The 14,146-nt window shown below is 32.9% G+C and overlaps 1 long non-coding RNA gene across 1 annotated transcript; it reads left to right on the top strand.

The window, feature by feature from the left end:
• The first annotated feature begins 300 nt into the window (after nt 1-300).
• On the top strand, nt 301-13,838 carry LOC116815001 (uncharacterized). Its single transcript, XR_012656728.1, has 2 exons — nt 301-642; nt 10,287-13,838. It is a non-coding gene; the product is annotated as an uncharacterized LOC116815001 (long non-coding RNA).
• Nucleotides 13,839-14,146: the final 308 nt, after the last annotated feature.

The raw sequence follows: 14,146 nt of genomic DNA, 5'->3' as shown, positions 1-14,146 counted from the left end.
TAGAGGATCAACACACATTTCCTTTAAAAAAATATAAGTATTATAAGGTTTTTCCTCTCTCTCTCTCTTTTTAAGAAAATGTACTACGTAGAATTGCTTTTCTTCTTCCCATCCCCCCTTCATAACCTCAAGCAAACTCGAGGAATCATGCCAAAAGTCCCGTTGCTAGTTACCAAGTGCATTTTTTTAAACGTCCCTTTGATACTTCTTTCCCTCATGCTTGCTATGGAATATGCAAGTGAGATAATCTTTCCATTACTTAGAAAAGCAATTAAAAACAACTTTCAGTTGAACTTTCCTTTTTATTGAGGGGGCAAAAGAAGGAGTGGGGGGGGAGGGAGAAAATTTTTTCCTCTTCCCAGAACCCAACATTTGGCTTTTTCCATTTGTGGCAGATCACTGTAACTCTATTGTAAAACAACTTCCTGCCCCTTTTGGCTCAAGTTCCAAAAGCTGCTAGGCTAAGTTCATAGCACAAACTTTTTTTCTCCTTGCCGAAGGAGCAAGACAAAAAAATCCTTGCTAATTATTTTGCCCTCTTTTTTTGCAAATGGATTCATAAGATGAATTTATTGCAGTCCCCTTAACAATGTTACAAAAGAGACGTCCGTATACCAGCTGGATAATTCATAAATTTAAAAGGTGGGGTTATTATATATATATATATTTTAAATTATTATTTTAAACTGTAAGTCTTAACATCAGCACTGATAACATGCTAAGCTGCTTCATCTGCTGTATTTAATTTGTATATCTATCATAACTCAGATCGCTGGCTTAGTATATGCAGTCCCCCCCTACTTTTCATCTGCTTTTATACTCTACATTAATCTGTACTTCTCCTCTTCATTCTCCCCACCTCTCAATTTATCCTAATGAAAATACCCATCCAAAACCTCCCTCTCCCTGCTAAAAACTAGAGATGTTTGCAGTTCTTTGGTGTAACCAAAAGGTAAAAAATAAGGCCTCCACAACTTGCTCTCTCACGCTCTCTCTCTGTTTCTCTCATAGCAACAGCATTTCCTGGTACGCCTGCTTTGGCATCCATCAGCATTTTTACCCGTCCAAGTGTCCTTTTGCGTCACATCTCGCCATTTCAGTCAACCAATGAATTCTCCCTGTTGTAATAATATGTGTGTGTGTGTGTGTGTGTGTGTATCTATATCTATATATTCTGTTATTGGTATGTTCAAAAATGTTTTATATGCTTTCCTTCCAAAAATGCTGTCAAAATGTTCGATTTGCCCTACCATGGGGGGAAAAAAGAGATCTTACACTATTCAACCCGAGGGTGTCCTCCTCCTGAAAGAATTTTACCATAAGAAAAAGGGGGTTAGGTGATTAGTTAAGAAAAGCCACAGTTGTCCCTCTGATTTAATATTTATTCTGCTTATGCCATCATCTCTATCATGGCTGGACTTTAAACCAGTTATGAGGTTTCATGTAATTAGAAGTTTATACAATATATTTCAATGGTCTTATGAAATACTCCTGAAAAATATTTAATGAAGTTTTGTTCCTTAAAATATGGATTAGGAAATAGTGGCAGGAAAAGAAACATGATGAAAAAAAGAAAGCTGAGATGTAACATTTTATTCCCTTTCAACAATTGGTTTCCCTCCCCAGAGACTTTTCTCCAGCCTTCTCTGAAAAACTTACTATCCTGCAAAATGGAGTAAAGGTATTTAAAGTCATAGCTTTTCCAAACGGCAGTTCCATTTTCATTTTTCATAAACTCAATGACTCAAACATACAGTATTTCAATAGTCTGACTTACTGTCACTTATAAAAATAGTTCAAGATATTTTATACTTAACACTGTTTAAAGACAACATAGCTTCCGATACTACCATTCAAACTCCTAGGATGTACTCTGCCTGATTGCTCACTAGCAAAAGCCATACTGCTAAGAACCCATATTACACTAATTAAAACCACAGCCTCTACTGTACTTGACAGTACATATTTTCCTGCTACATATAATGCAGTATACTGAAAACCATCTTCCCTTTTTCAAACATAACTTTTATCACATTTGATCTATTAAAGCAATGCATCAGCCAGCTCTAGAAAGTCTATGGCAGTACATGTGGTTTTCTACACAATGAGCCATAGCTGTGCTGTGCTGTGCAGTGCTGCATCCTGAATGACTACTGAAATATTTAAAGACTCGCTCATATCCAACTTTCTCATACAACCTCAAAATCTTGAGGAAGTGCTCACTCAACCACTAGTATTCTCATCAGGATAAATATTTCTTCATTAAGCCAAATATATGCTTTATGGTCTACTTTTACCAATTTTTTTTAACAATATGAAACCATAAAATATTTTTAGTATTTGTTTTTGGGGCATCACAGTGCAAAATGTTTATGTGACTATCACAACACAGGATGACAAAACATCCAAATACGCTCTTCTATCCCTCTTTTTGCTGAAATAAGATCACGTTTAAGAATTATGAGCCAAGCCTGTAGTAGCTTATAAATGATATGTGCATTGCATACAGAGTGCATACATGCAGACACATATGATATCAATTCAGACAACTTCCTGACAGTTAAAAACTGGAAGAAAAATAAACTGTGGAATCTAAACCTATTGGACATTAGAACTATTTTTATCCAATTTCTTATTGCTAACATTAAACAGTGGAAGATAACATGACATTTACTGTGGCATGCATTTGTCAGCACACGCAGGCAAAAGTTATAAACCCTTCACAAAAGAAAGCACATTATATTCCACTGCGTATCTAACAACTTTTGTACTGTTCACGCAAATACAAATATTATTTTAGATTTTTTTGAATGGTTGGACTAAATTATACAAAGATCTTTGCTTTCACTTATGTTAATTCTCTAAATGCATGTTAGTTTTTGTTTCTTGACATCTGATTAGTAATTCCTGTCCATTCTATGTCAGAATAAAGATCTCCCTCTTCTCCATCTTCCAATTTTTGATAAAGTAAGAAACTGAAGACAATTAAGCTCATCTTTTTTCTGTATCTGAACTGGGAGAACTTTTGGGGGATGGAGGAGAGGGGGACTAAAATGAATCTCCATTATGCAATTATGGCTGCAAATGCATAGTTTAACATTCTTTTGAATTATCTCAGTCCTTACATCTGTTACCACAACCCTAAAATAAGAATGAAAGTAATCACAATTTAGATCACTGAACGAAAAAAATAAGGTTTAGAAGAGATAAGGACAAACAAAATAAATTTAATTCTGTACTCTGTTCTTAATAGAGCAAGGATTCAAAAAAAGGAAGTGGAAATATTATTTTAAAGTCCATTATCTATGAATGTGTTAAAAAATGTAAATAGTTAACATGAAGGTGATATTTTGATATTAACGTTATTATATATTTTTATAACCTTTTCTTCCCATTTATCACAAGACCAGTCTGTAGGAAACACAATATCAAACCTCCTCCTTTTATCCCTTCTGTTTGTATGCTTATATTTTTAATTCACAGTAGGCTCTCAGCTTACCTAAAACAAAGATTTAACCTTGGTTCAGTGTAGTAGAGGTACCAAAACTAAATTCAGATTTAAAGAAACAGTACGTTTTTTGTTTTATTGTACACAATAACTGAATATTTAATAATCGGTAGCACCTAATTACTTCTGATATATATATAAAAAATTAAAAATGAATAAGCATATAAATTGAAGAAAGCTGACCAATCAAGCAAATTATTTTTCTACAGTAAGTTTCTGCAGAAAGGTTTAATTGCATGTCTTAGAAACACATTTTTAATAATGTCCAAAAATATTCATTTTTGTCATAACTGACAACCCTGAAAATGCTTCCTATATAACAAGGCTTTTCTTTTTAAAGATACTTACCAAAAGTTAAAAATAAATCTTAAAAAGGCAAAGCAGTCTTACCAATTGTCCGCTTAAGACTCAAGGTGACATACAAAATCAAAATTACTGTACATTTTACAATCTGTTCAGTATTTACATATTGTACAGTCCTGTTTTAATAAGATTCTGACCTAGTCTTGTATAACATCCTTTAATGTCAATGGAACAGTGGCAGTTTAGTCAGGGGAGAAAAGACCCCCTAAATACCTATACACCAAATAAAGATAATTTTGAAATAAGTGTTTCTGAATGTGTAAAGGTGGCTTGAATAAGAATGCATTTCAAAGATATTTTCCTTCAAAACATAATAAACCATTTTGCAAAAACATTTTCTTCATTACACTGTATTTTAACAGGAATATTTTATAGAAAACTTGGCATTAAAATGGTATCAACACAAATGAAACTCTGGCAGGAGGACAATTTTTTTCCAGGAAGAAAGCATTAAACAGTGCATTGCATTAGCAGTTTTAAAAAGTGTGCTAACCAACACATTTTTGGTTCTTTTGTAACTATTTTTAAATGTACATAGCCGTATGCTTAAAACTGACAGTATCAACATTTTGTCCTATGTACCGTATTGATGAACGATCACACCACAAGCATAGAATCAAAACACAAGATTAAATGTTGCTTACTGGCTTCTGTTTAGTTGTCATAAATATGCTGCAAAGTTTTCGTCTGCTAATTTCATAGCAGTGTATATCTGTGATGGAGGGCTAATCTTGAAAGTAAGCAACTACATAAAGTAGTGTATTTTTTATTTTTAGAGGACAAGGGAATAGCTGAACTCCTACAGCACATGACACATTTTATTTTACTAAAATTTAAATCAGTAACTAAACAGCACATTTTTTATATTCTATATGGCTTTTCACATTTACACTAGAATATATTAAGTCATGGTCTGATGGGCTAGAATTCATTTTTAATGTCGAGATTGGACTATATAGTTTTACAGTATGGATTATTGCCATTGTCTGATAGTCTAAGTCATTTCCTTTAATACCTTTTCATAGAAAGCAATACAGCATAATGCAATATAAGTTTCTATATAACGTATATAAAATGTACGTCTGCTCTGAAGTTTTCTGAAGGTCCTTTCCACCATGCTCACTCCGATTTGAGTAGTGCCGGGGTCCCACTGAAAGCAATAAATATTTTAAAAATATTAAAAGTCAATCTACAGAAGAAAATCTGTTTCCTTATTTTTGAGATTTTAGTTGCAATAGGTTTATATTCCCAAATTAGCTACACAATAAAAATTATCATAGATATTAGAATTTGCAGTATAAGAATTAGCAACTTCTATTAACAGTGAAGGTAACTATGTATTATTATACAGAACAATAGAGATCCATTACAAGTTCCAGGACACTATACTTCATGCATAAAATATGACATTACTAATTGTTAAAATGTATTTTGCAGTGGACTTTTGTAGCATTTACTTCTTCTCCTTTGAAAGCAAGTGATTGTTGAGGGGGCATTGTTTGTTTTACAAAGATGTTTTTTGTTATGATTTTTAAATATAAGAAATAGAGCAGACAAGTTACATTTTAAAAAATAAACATCAAGGGGCCAAATTCTGCCACTCTACCTTACTCACTGAGTAGCCCCACTGCAATCAACACACAATTAAAGGAGATGAAATAAATGGTGCAAAGGCCACCTATCTTGACAGCTACTGAATGTCGTATTTTATGCACAAAGTTTAATATCTTAGAAATGTTAAAAGATCTCTATTATACTGCACAATAATACTTTTACACCTTCACTGATGACTCACATTACCTAGTTTTTAGGCTGTATATCTTCTGTTCTATTCTAATGCCTATGGCAAAATTTCTACCCTGATATTACTGGTGAACATAGGGCCACAGTAAGTTATTAGTTTTTAAACAGAACTCTCCACTGATTTAAACAGGAGTTCTACTTAAAATGTTATAGTGTTTTTAGCTAGCCTACAGAAACAAATTCTGAAGAAGAAAAACTCCATTGTTAAACAATGTGTGACAAGCTGCAATAGGATAGCAAATATATATGCTTTAATCCACAAAAACAGGATTAAAATAATTTTATACTGTAAACTACCATACATTTTAAAACAAGATAGTAAATTCTCTGAGAATAAGGTTGCAATATGATAGAGTTCGCATCTTTAAATTACAGGAGAGGAGTAAAATTTTCAACAAAGGTAATTATAATGATAAATGAGAAGATAAGATACAGTACCAACTACTACAAATGTCTTTAAACAAGAAAACTTCAGTAACGTGGATCTGCATTACAATAAAACATACATTAAATAATTACAATTCTTCGTTTATTTACAGATATGTATATTTATGCAAGATTCTACAAACATATGATTTAATATGTTATCCAGTTGCAAATTGATTATCAATATTGTTTATATATTATATGTTTACCTTTGGTTTTCCAAGCTCAGTTAAACATATATTTCTCTTTAGCCAATTTATAATATAGTAAATGATACACAAGATACATTTTAACTTTATCAATATTGTTTATATATTATATGTTTACCTTTGGCTTTCCAAGCTCAGTTAAACATATATTTCTCTTTAGCCAATTTATAATATAGTAAATGATACACAAGATACATTTTAACTTTATCTAGTTAGCTTTGGTGTATAAAATGTTGAAACTCAAATCTGAAATTATAAAGAAAAAAATATTTAGTAGTGGTGGAATTATATCCTTTTTCACAAATAGAATCTCCTAACAAGTACTGTGTTGACACAATATTGTCAAAGCAGTAAAACCTCATCCCAAGAGAAAAAATAATTCCATTACACATATTATTTTTACCTAATTAAAAATAACTATGAATCTTTTCAAATTTTAAAAGGCTATGCTCAGTTTTCAACACAAACAGCAATTATGAAAGCTAGGTGTTGATCAAAGATCACCATAGCCATTCAATGATTTTTATAATCTGTCTTCTATTATATTATCAGAAGGGGAATTTATTTTTCTCTTTAGTCATATTATATGTACCAATGTTATCGAATGTTAGCAGTTTCAGCCATCATCATAACCCTTATGCTTAGTAATGAATATATGAATGGATTTCATACTGTATGAGATGAAGTTCAATAAATAACATACACATATATGATCAGATTTTTTTTAATATATAAAGGTGTACCCACACAGAAAAAACTATACAATTTCTAACAAATGTACACACATATTTCACATTTAGCAGCTATGGTAGAAAACATATAAAGAGCATTAAGAATTGGAAAAAATTACCCCCAAAAAGAAAGGAAATGTGAATACTAGATGAAATTCTGATCTGAGTTACACTGGTATAGATTCAGAGGAGCTCTGTTGATATTGACTCTAATGATGGATTCACATCAGTGTAATGAAGAGCAGATTAGCCAAAAGGCTTCAACTCAGCCTTTTATATTCTGGAACTGCAAAATGTATGGTTCTATAGGAAGAAGCATTAATTACACAGATCAATGTTGCATATGAATATGTTTTTTTTTAAAAATGTGCTACAATACCAAAAGAAGACAGAATTTGCATTCTTCTGTGATATTGCAGTAAACCTTAACTGAATTGCAAAAAAATTTTTTCTATTAATTCTTATTTTAGTTTTATTGAAAATTAATCAGCATGCATGTAATTTTAAAGGTATTTGACATTTTAATAAAGGTAAGTGCAGCATAAAATCCAAAGTTAACAGAACACTTGGTGTAAGGAAGATTTGTCACAAACTTTTGCTATGTTACATAAATTGATAAAATGTATTAATTGGCATTATCAATAAAAAAAATGCCATGAAAACCTGTTACCGGATTTATTCAGTCAACAGTTATTTCAAAATAATTCCTTTTCAGCATACTGAAAGCCCTCAGTGGACATTAGTGACAAATACCATGCAAAATCTCAGTTTTAAAAATTAACCATTTTCTGCTAGGCATAAATCCATCTCCTAAATTGCAATAAGATATATTTTAAATGAATAAAAGATAAAATCAAAATTGCACCTTTCAACATTTTTATTTTAACACATTTATTTTAGCTATAACAATGGTATCCCATCATTTTATTGTCCACTACACAAGTTTCAAGACAATTGTACTGTAAGTTAGCTAGTGAAAATGAGTAACATAATAAAGTAATCTTGCATAATTACAGAAACACCTTTTGTCTCTTGGCAACAAGGCAGTGTGTACTTTTGGTAGAAAAATAGACTTCTCTCTGACTTATTTATAAACACATCTGCTTTTTAGAGAGCTTTTTATGCTAATACTAATATCATAATTGTCCTTTTAACATCATGATCAATTCTGTGATAGAAACGGAAAGTTTACCATAAACTGCTTTAACAAAACACCATGCTGATATTTTATTTCTAAAATGTATGTGTGTATTTACACACATCCACTATATATCCTGCATATGTGTGTATACATTTATTTACATACATGCAGCATTTAACCAATGGAATATCTACACTAACACAGAATTATACATATATATATGTGCCTACACATTTTTGAGGCATTTCCTAGTGTAAGGCCTGCAGTATCATATCCTGGGTATACAATCCTGTTTATATAAATTACAGTATTTTGCTAATATGACAAAAATTATTAATATAATTTACAATTTTTTTGTCAAAATACAAATACAAATGTGCCCTTTCTTAGTCCTAATTCCACCTCACTTTTTTCTTTACTATATTAAAAACTTAATTTAAAAACATTTGAATATTACCATGAAATGTCAGAAATGTTTTTGACCTGTAGTAATCTTAGGCAATTTCAAATAAAGAGTGTAATAGTTTTTAAACATGGCACCCGAATTTGTGCATGTATTATTTCCAAAAGCTAATAACTGATGTCATCACAAAGTAACAGATTATAGCACATCAGTAATCTTTTAACCCTTGACACTAATTTAACCCATTCATTACTAGATCCACAGTATATGTATACTTAGCTATTATCTAAATCAGAGGTTGGCAACCTTTCAGAAGTGGTGTGCCGAGTCTTCATTTATTCACTCTAATTTAAGGTTTCGCATGACAGTAATACATTTTAACGTATTTTCTATAAGTCTATAATATATAACTAAACTATTGTTGTATGTAAAGTAAATAAGGTTTTTAAAATGTTTAAGAAGCTTCATTTACAATTAAATTAAAATGCAGAGCCCCCCGGATCGGTGGCCAGGACCGAGGCAGTGTGAGTGCCACTGAAAATCAGCCTGCGTGCCACCTTCGTTACCCATGCCATAGGTTGCCTACCCATGATCTAAATTAATGGCACTTGAGATCTCATACATTCAGCAGCACTGAAACAATTAAGGCAATTGGCATAAAAACAGACATTTTTGTCTAATGGGGTACTGCACACCTATACATCCAGAACAAAATTTTATTCTCAGTTCCACACAACAAAGCTCAACAAAGTTCTCCTTTTGTGCACAGAACTTCCACTGGCAACACTGATGCATTTTCTACATGTGTAAGGAGACCAGAATATTGAGATTGAAATTAAACATGTGGATCCTCAGAAGATAAATTGTATTGTGTGTTTTGTACTTTTACAGACACTTACACACAGAAAGATGTGTGTGCATGTGTGTTATTTACACATGGAAAGATTTTTATAAGAAAATTAACCTAACCCATGCCAGTTTGACCCTCTCTGTACTCATTCTGAGCGTAGCCAATAAATGGACGAGAATTTAGGTCAGTCCAAAAATATTTAATCTCTCAAAAAAGATTATTCTGTGTTTAAATCACTATATGCTACACTGGTCTTTGAATATATAGGCCCTGGTACTAACATTGTCTTTTTGTTATCCTGGCAGAGAATGCTATTTGAGTAGCGTATGCTATTTTTCTCTACAAAGCAGATCTGCTTGGAGTGAATCTGTGCTGTGGAAAATACAAGGATGTAATTCTCCTACTGCAGAAAAAACTGAAATGACAGCACTTGTACAGAATACTATTTTATTTTCAGAGATGTAATGGCACAAACATAAATAGCACTTTTGAACTGTGCTATTTCCTATACACTTCTGTTATTCATGGAAAAATAAATATAAACATGTAAACATACAACATGCAGCTACATGTGCACATGCAGTATTTTAATTCAAATAAGTCAAAGGTAAAAAGGTCAAAGGAACAAATTCCACCCTGGGGAAAGTTGACACATTTCCATTAATTTCAACTGAATTGTGCCCAGTTATAACAGGCCTAAATGTATTCCAGGCAATTTGGTGTTAAGGAAATCCCTCACTTCCCTAACAAAAAAAATGAATAACTCGGCAGTTATCGTATTAAACTCCAAACCTTGCAAATCCCAATTCTAACCGCATTTTCCCCCTTCCTTTTTCTCCACATCAACTACAGTGAAAGTAACTACTCAAGAGACCAACAAAAGTCAGTTGCATAATAGAGCTGGCCGTTAAAATAAAGGTAAAACAAGAGTGAACTAAATACATTTGGGGATTGTTTTGAGAAGGGAGTCTCATCTGATGAGGTCGCTTAATGAGACTGGCTCTTGCATAAGTTTCACTGTCTAGATCACATTGGAAATAATTCTGACACCATAACGTTGTTAATGTGCTATGTATATTTATTTTTGTAATTTATATAACATCTATCTCTGTGGTGGCGATTAAACTTCAGCTATCTTGAAGGAAACCCAGCCTTGCTATTGAGATCTACACTGTATATGAGATGATTAAATCATTAATAGGGATGCTAATACTACAGAATCAACTTAACACTTGTAATGGAGTGTTTGTCATTTTTGTGCACACTGCTAGAGATAACGTTCTTTTTAAAAGAGTGAAAACCACCTTTGAATCAACTTCTAGGACAGCAAGTTAAAAGTTCAGAAGGCATCTCAGTAAGAAAAACCATCAAACTGAGTGGGGACATTTTGAAGGTTAAGAGGTGGCATCTTTCAGTCTGTACTAAAAATCCCTTACTACTAGATATATTATATTGGATAGATTATTTATTGGGAAAATTAAAGTTAATTGCAAGACAGCTCTTAATAAAAGAAAAACTTGTTTACTAACAAAAAGTAAGTCCCAAATCTTAAAGTGACATTGTCAGATCAACTGAGGATCCCAATTTTGCTTTTAAAAAGAAAGCAGCATTTATAAAACCTAAGATTGACAGAAATGTTTCCTTCATTTTTCTAAAAATTCCAGTTCTAGAACTCTTTTTGTTCAGAATAAACATTTCCCTAACGAAGTGGTTCTCAACCTATTTATCATTGTGGGCCTCATCCAATACTACCTGTATGATGCTGAGGATGTTGCATGGGCTGCAGCTGTGTGCTGACTGGGCTGCAGGTTGAGAATCACTGCCTTGTTGTGTCTGCAACCCAAACACTGCATCACTGTCCTAGTGCATTAGAACCAAAAGATGAAAAATCACTAATTGAACAATAAGGCACAGTGAAACTCACTCATCTATTTTGACTCTCCAAGCTAAATATACAGTAAAAGACAAATTATTACTGCCTCTATGCAAAGGTAACTCTTTGTATTTTCAATATTCATTTAAATATAACTTGTTAACACAGGGAAGGAATTTAAACATATATGGATTTCTGATCTGACAGTGTTCCTTCTATTAGGCAACATTTAAAATGGACATAACCTACATTTTTACAAATTCTGATTTATATGAAAGCCTCAGTTATTAAACTGAAAGATTTTTAAAATCTAATTTATATTCCATGATTTAAAAATATTTTATTTTTCACTTCACTTGGACAAAGAAAAGATATTTGCCCAATTCAGTGTTGTATATAGTCAGTTTTACTTGCCGGTTCTCATGTACTAGCACCAGGTTGTGCTTGCTTGGTTCCATAGCTGAGTGGTTTTCATTAAAATCAAATAAAAATCATAAACATTCTATGTACAATGGGTTTTGTTTAAATCATCTTATTTTCTTTTGTTTTGTTACTCAATACAAATTTTGGACCTAAAAGTATTTGACAGTCTCTATCTGAATACATACAATTCCCAAAATATGTTCTTTACTTTGAAAAACAAGAAAAGAAAATTTTAAAAGGAGAGAACTAAAAAGAGCAGTCAATAATAACGAATAGATTATTCGCAATCTTGTAGAAGCGTTACATTTTCCAGGCTATGTTTTCCTTTGTTCAAAAGGCAAATCCTTACTATAGCATACGGCCCAGTCACATGGAGTTTGCTGGTGAGGTCTGCAGCATCTGAAAGAAACTGGCCCTGGTAACTGGTACACTCCTCCTCCTCAAGGAGAAGAGTCCCTGCATAATTGACAAAGCTATGTTGAAAATCCACTGCTCCAGCTGCTCTGTCAGCCCCTGCCCAAAGCACCTCACCTGTTCAACTGCTTTTTGGAAGTCCCAGCATAATTGTGCTCTGCAGTACATTAGGGGTCTCTAACTTCTGCACAGGCTCTCCATAACCTCCTCCCGCCGCAGTATTGCATGAGATCCAATACGGTCTAGGCCTTCCCTCCTTACACACACACAATCCACTATGGTCCAGGCCCTCCCCCCCCGGACATGTTGGCATGAACAAATGCAAGCACGATTTGCCCACACTATGCTAATGACACAGATATACAAGCACCTAGTACAAGGTGTAGGGCTTATTACTGGAGTGGTCCAATTGTAGTCAATAGAAATACTCACAAGTAGCAAACATTAAAGCAGCTAGTGTTGTCAGGCTCGACTAGTGTTGTCAGTCAACAGCAACATAATGGACGCAATTCTCTGCTCCATTATACCAATTATAGCCAGCATACTCCATTGTTTTTAAGGGAGTTACATTGGTGTAAAATGTGGTATAACGGGGTGGAGAATCAAAGTCAGTACGACTAGATCTATCAAAGTTTGAGGGTAAATAATTATTTTAACATATTTTAGCCCTGAGCCAGCACTTGAATCTATTCTTGTAGGTAGGTAGGTAGAAGTCATAAAGTTTTATATACTGTTTGTTATTTATTTTTATAAATGTAACATTGCAAGTTTTTTTTTTATTATTATTCCTTTGTGTTCAATTTTAACCCTGCTGTGTTTTAAGCAACTTGGTTAAGTCATCAGAGATTAATGGTTTATCTTTGGAAAGAAGGAAACATTTGTAAGACCATATTTTTATTCAAGATGTATGAGTTCACAGGTTGAGTAATTTTGGGGGGATCTAACTATTTTATTTCATAGATTTCAATGATGAATGAAGAATATCATACAGATGAAACAGATGGACGTGGGTAATAGAACATAATATACATCTTTCAAATGTATGAAATATTTTTTTCTGAAGGAAGTAATGGCTTTGTAAAGTAGCTGAAAAAAATTTCACAATGATCATTGGTCACATTAAGCAGCTAAAATGATACATCAGGTTCTGTTTTCAGACTGAGAGTAAATCAAGAGTAACCTTTTGAAGTCAAACGGAGTCATATTGCTGTAAAACCAATGCAAGTGAGAGAAGAATCTAGTCCACTTATACGCCAGTCTTTACATTTTACATCAACTCCATTTCACATGATCCTTCACTATTTAGGGAGTCCAATGTGTGTTTTGACAAAGTAAGGACACTACCTTTGCACGGTATATCCCGTACATGTTGAGGATGTCATGGGCATAAGGTGATAAAATCTTCTGACGGAGTACGTTGTCACATTTCTTTGCAAGATGAAAAACAGTGCATATTTTGAGATAAGGTCTCTGCTCCAAATGTCCAGATTTAGTATCTCAGTTGCCATATTTTAGGATTCACTTTTTGGACAAATTCAGTAACTTTCTCTTATCTAATAATCTCTGATTAGAAAATTAAGATTAGCAAATTCAGAAAATAATGTTAAAATAATTGCAATTTCTTTACTGCCACTTAAAAATGTGAACTGCTATAAGATTTTCAAATCAGAGAAATAAAGCACTTGCAGATGTTATACTGGAATTAGTTGAACAATGTATTTTTGCCAGGACAAAGCTAAACACAGTAAAAAAGGAGTAATTACATACATATTGGTAAATGAAAGGGTTAATCAATTTTGTTAATTTGTATTTTATTGTTAGTATAAGTACAAATATTGAAGAGTTTAACACGAAGTAAATGTGATACTCTGCCATTCTATGCCAGCACGTGCCTAAATTAGTTCTCCATTTTGTGGTGGCCCTTTGAGAGCAATTCCTATTGAGAAGTGAACAAAGGCCATGACCCCTGGGTCAGAGTGTATTGCAGGAAGCATGACCTTCT

The sequence above is a fragment of the Chelonoidis abingdonii genome, chromosome 1 (genome assembly GCF_003597395.2).
Source record: "Chelonoidis abingdonii isolate Lonesome George chromosome 1, CheloAbing_2.0, whole genome shotgun sequence".
NCBI classification, from domain to species: domain Eukaryota; kingdom Metazoa; phylum Chordata; order Testudines; family Testudinidae; genus Chelonoidis; species Chelonoidis abingdonii.
Note: the sequence above shows the minus strand (reverse complement) of the source record. Positions and strands in the feature narration are given on the sequence as shown.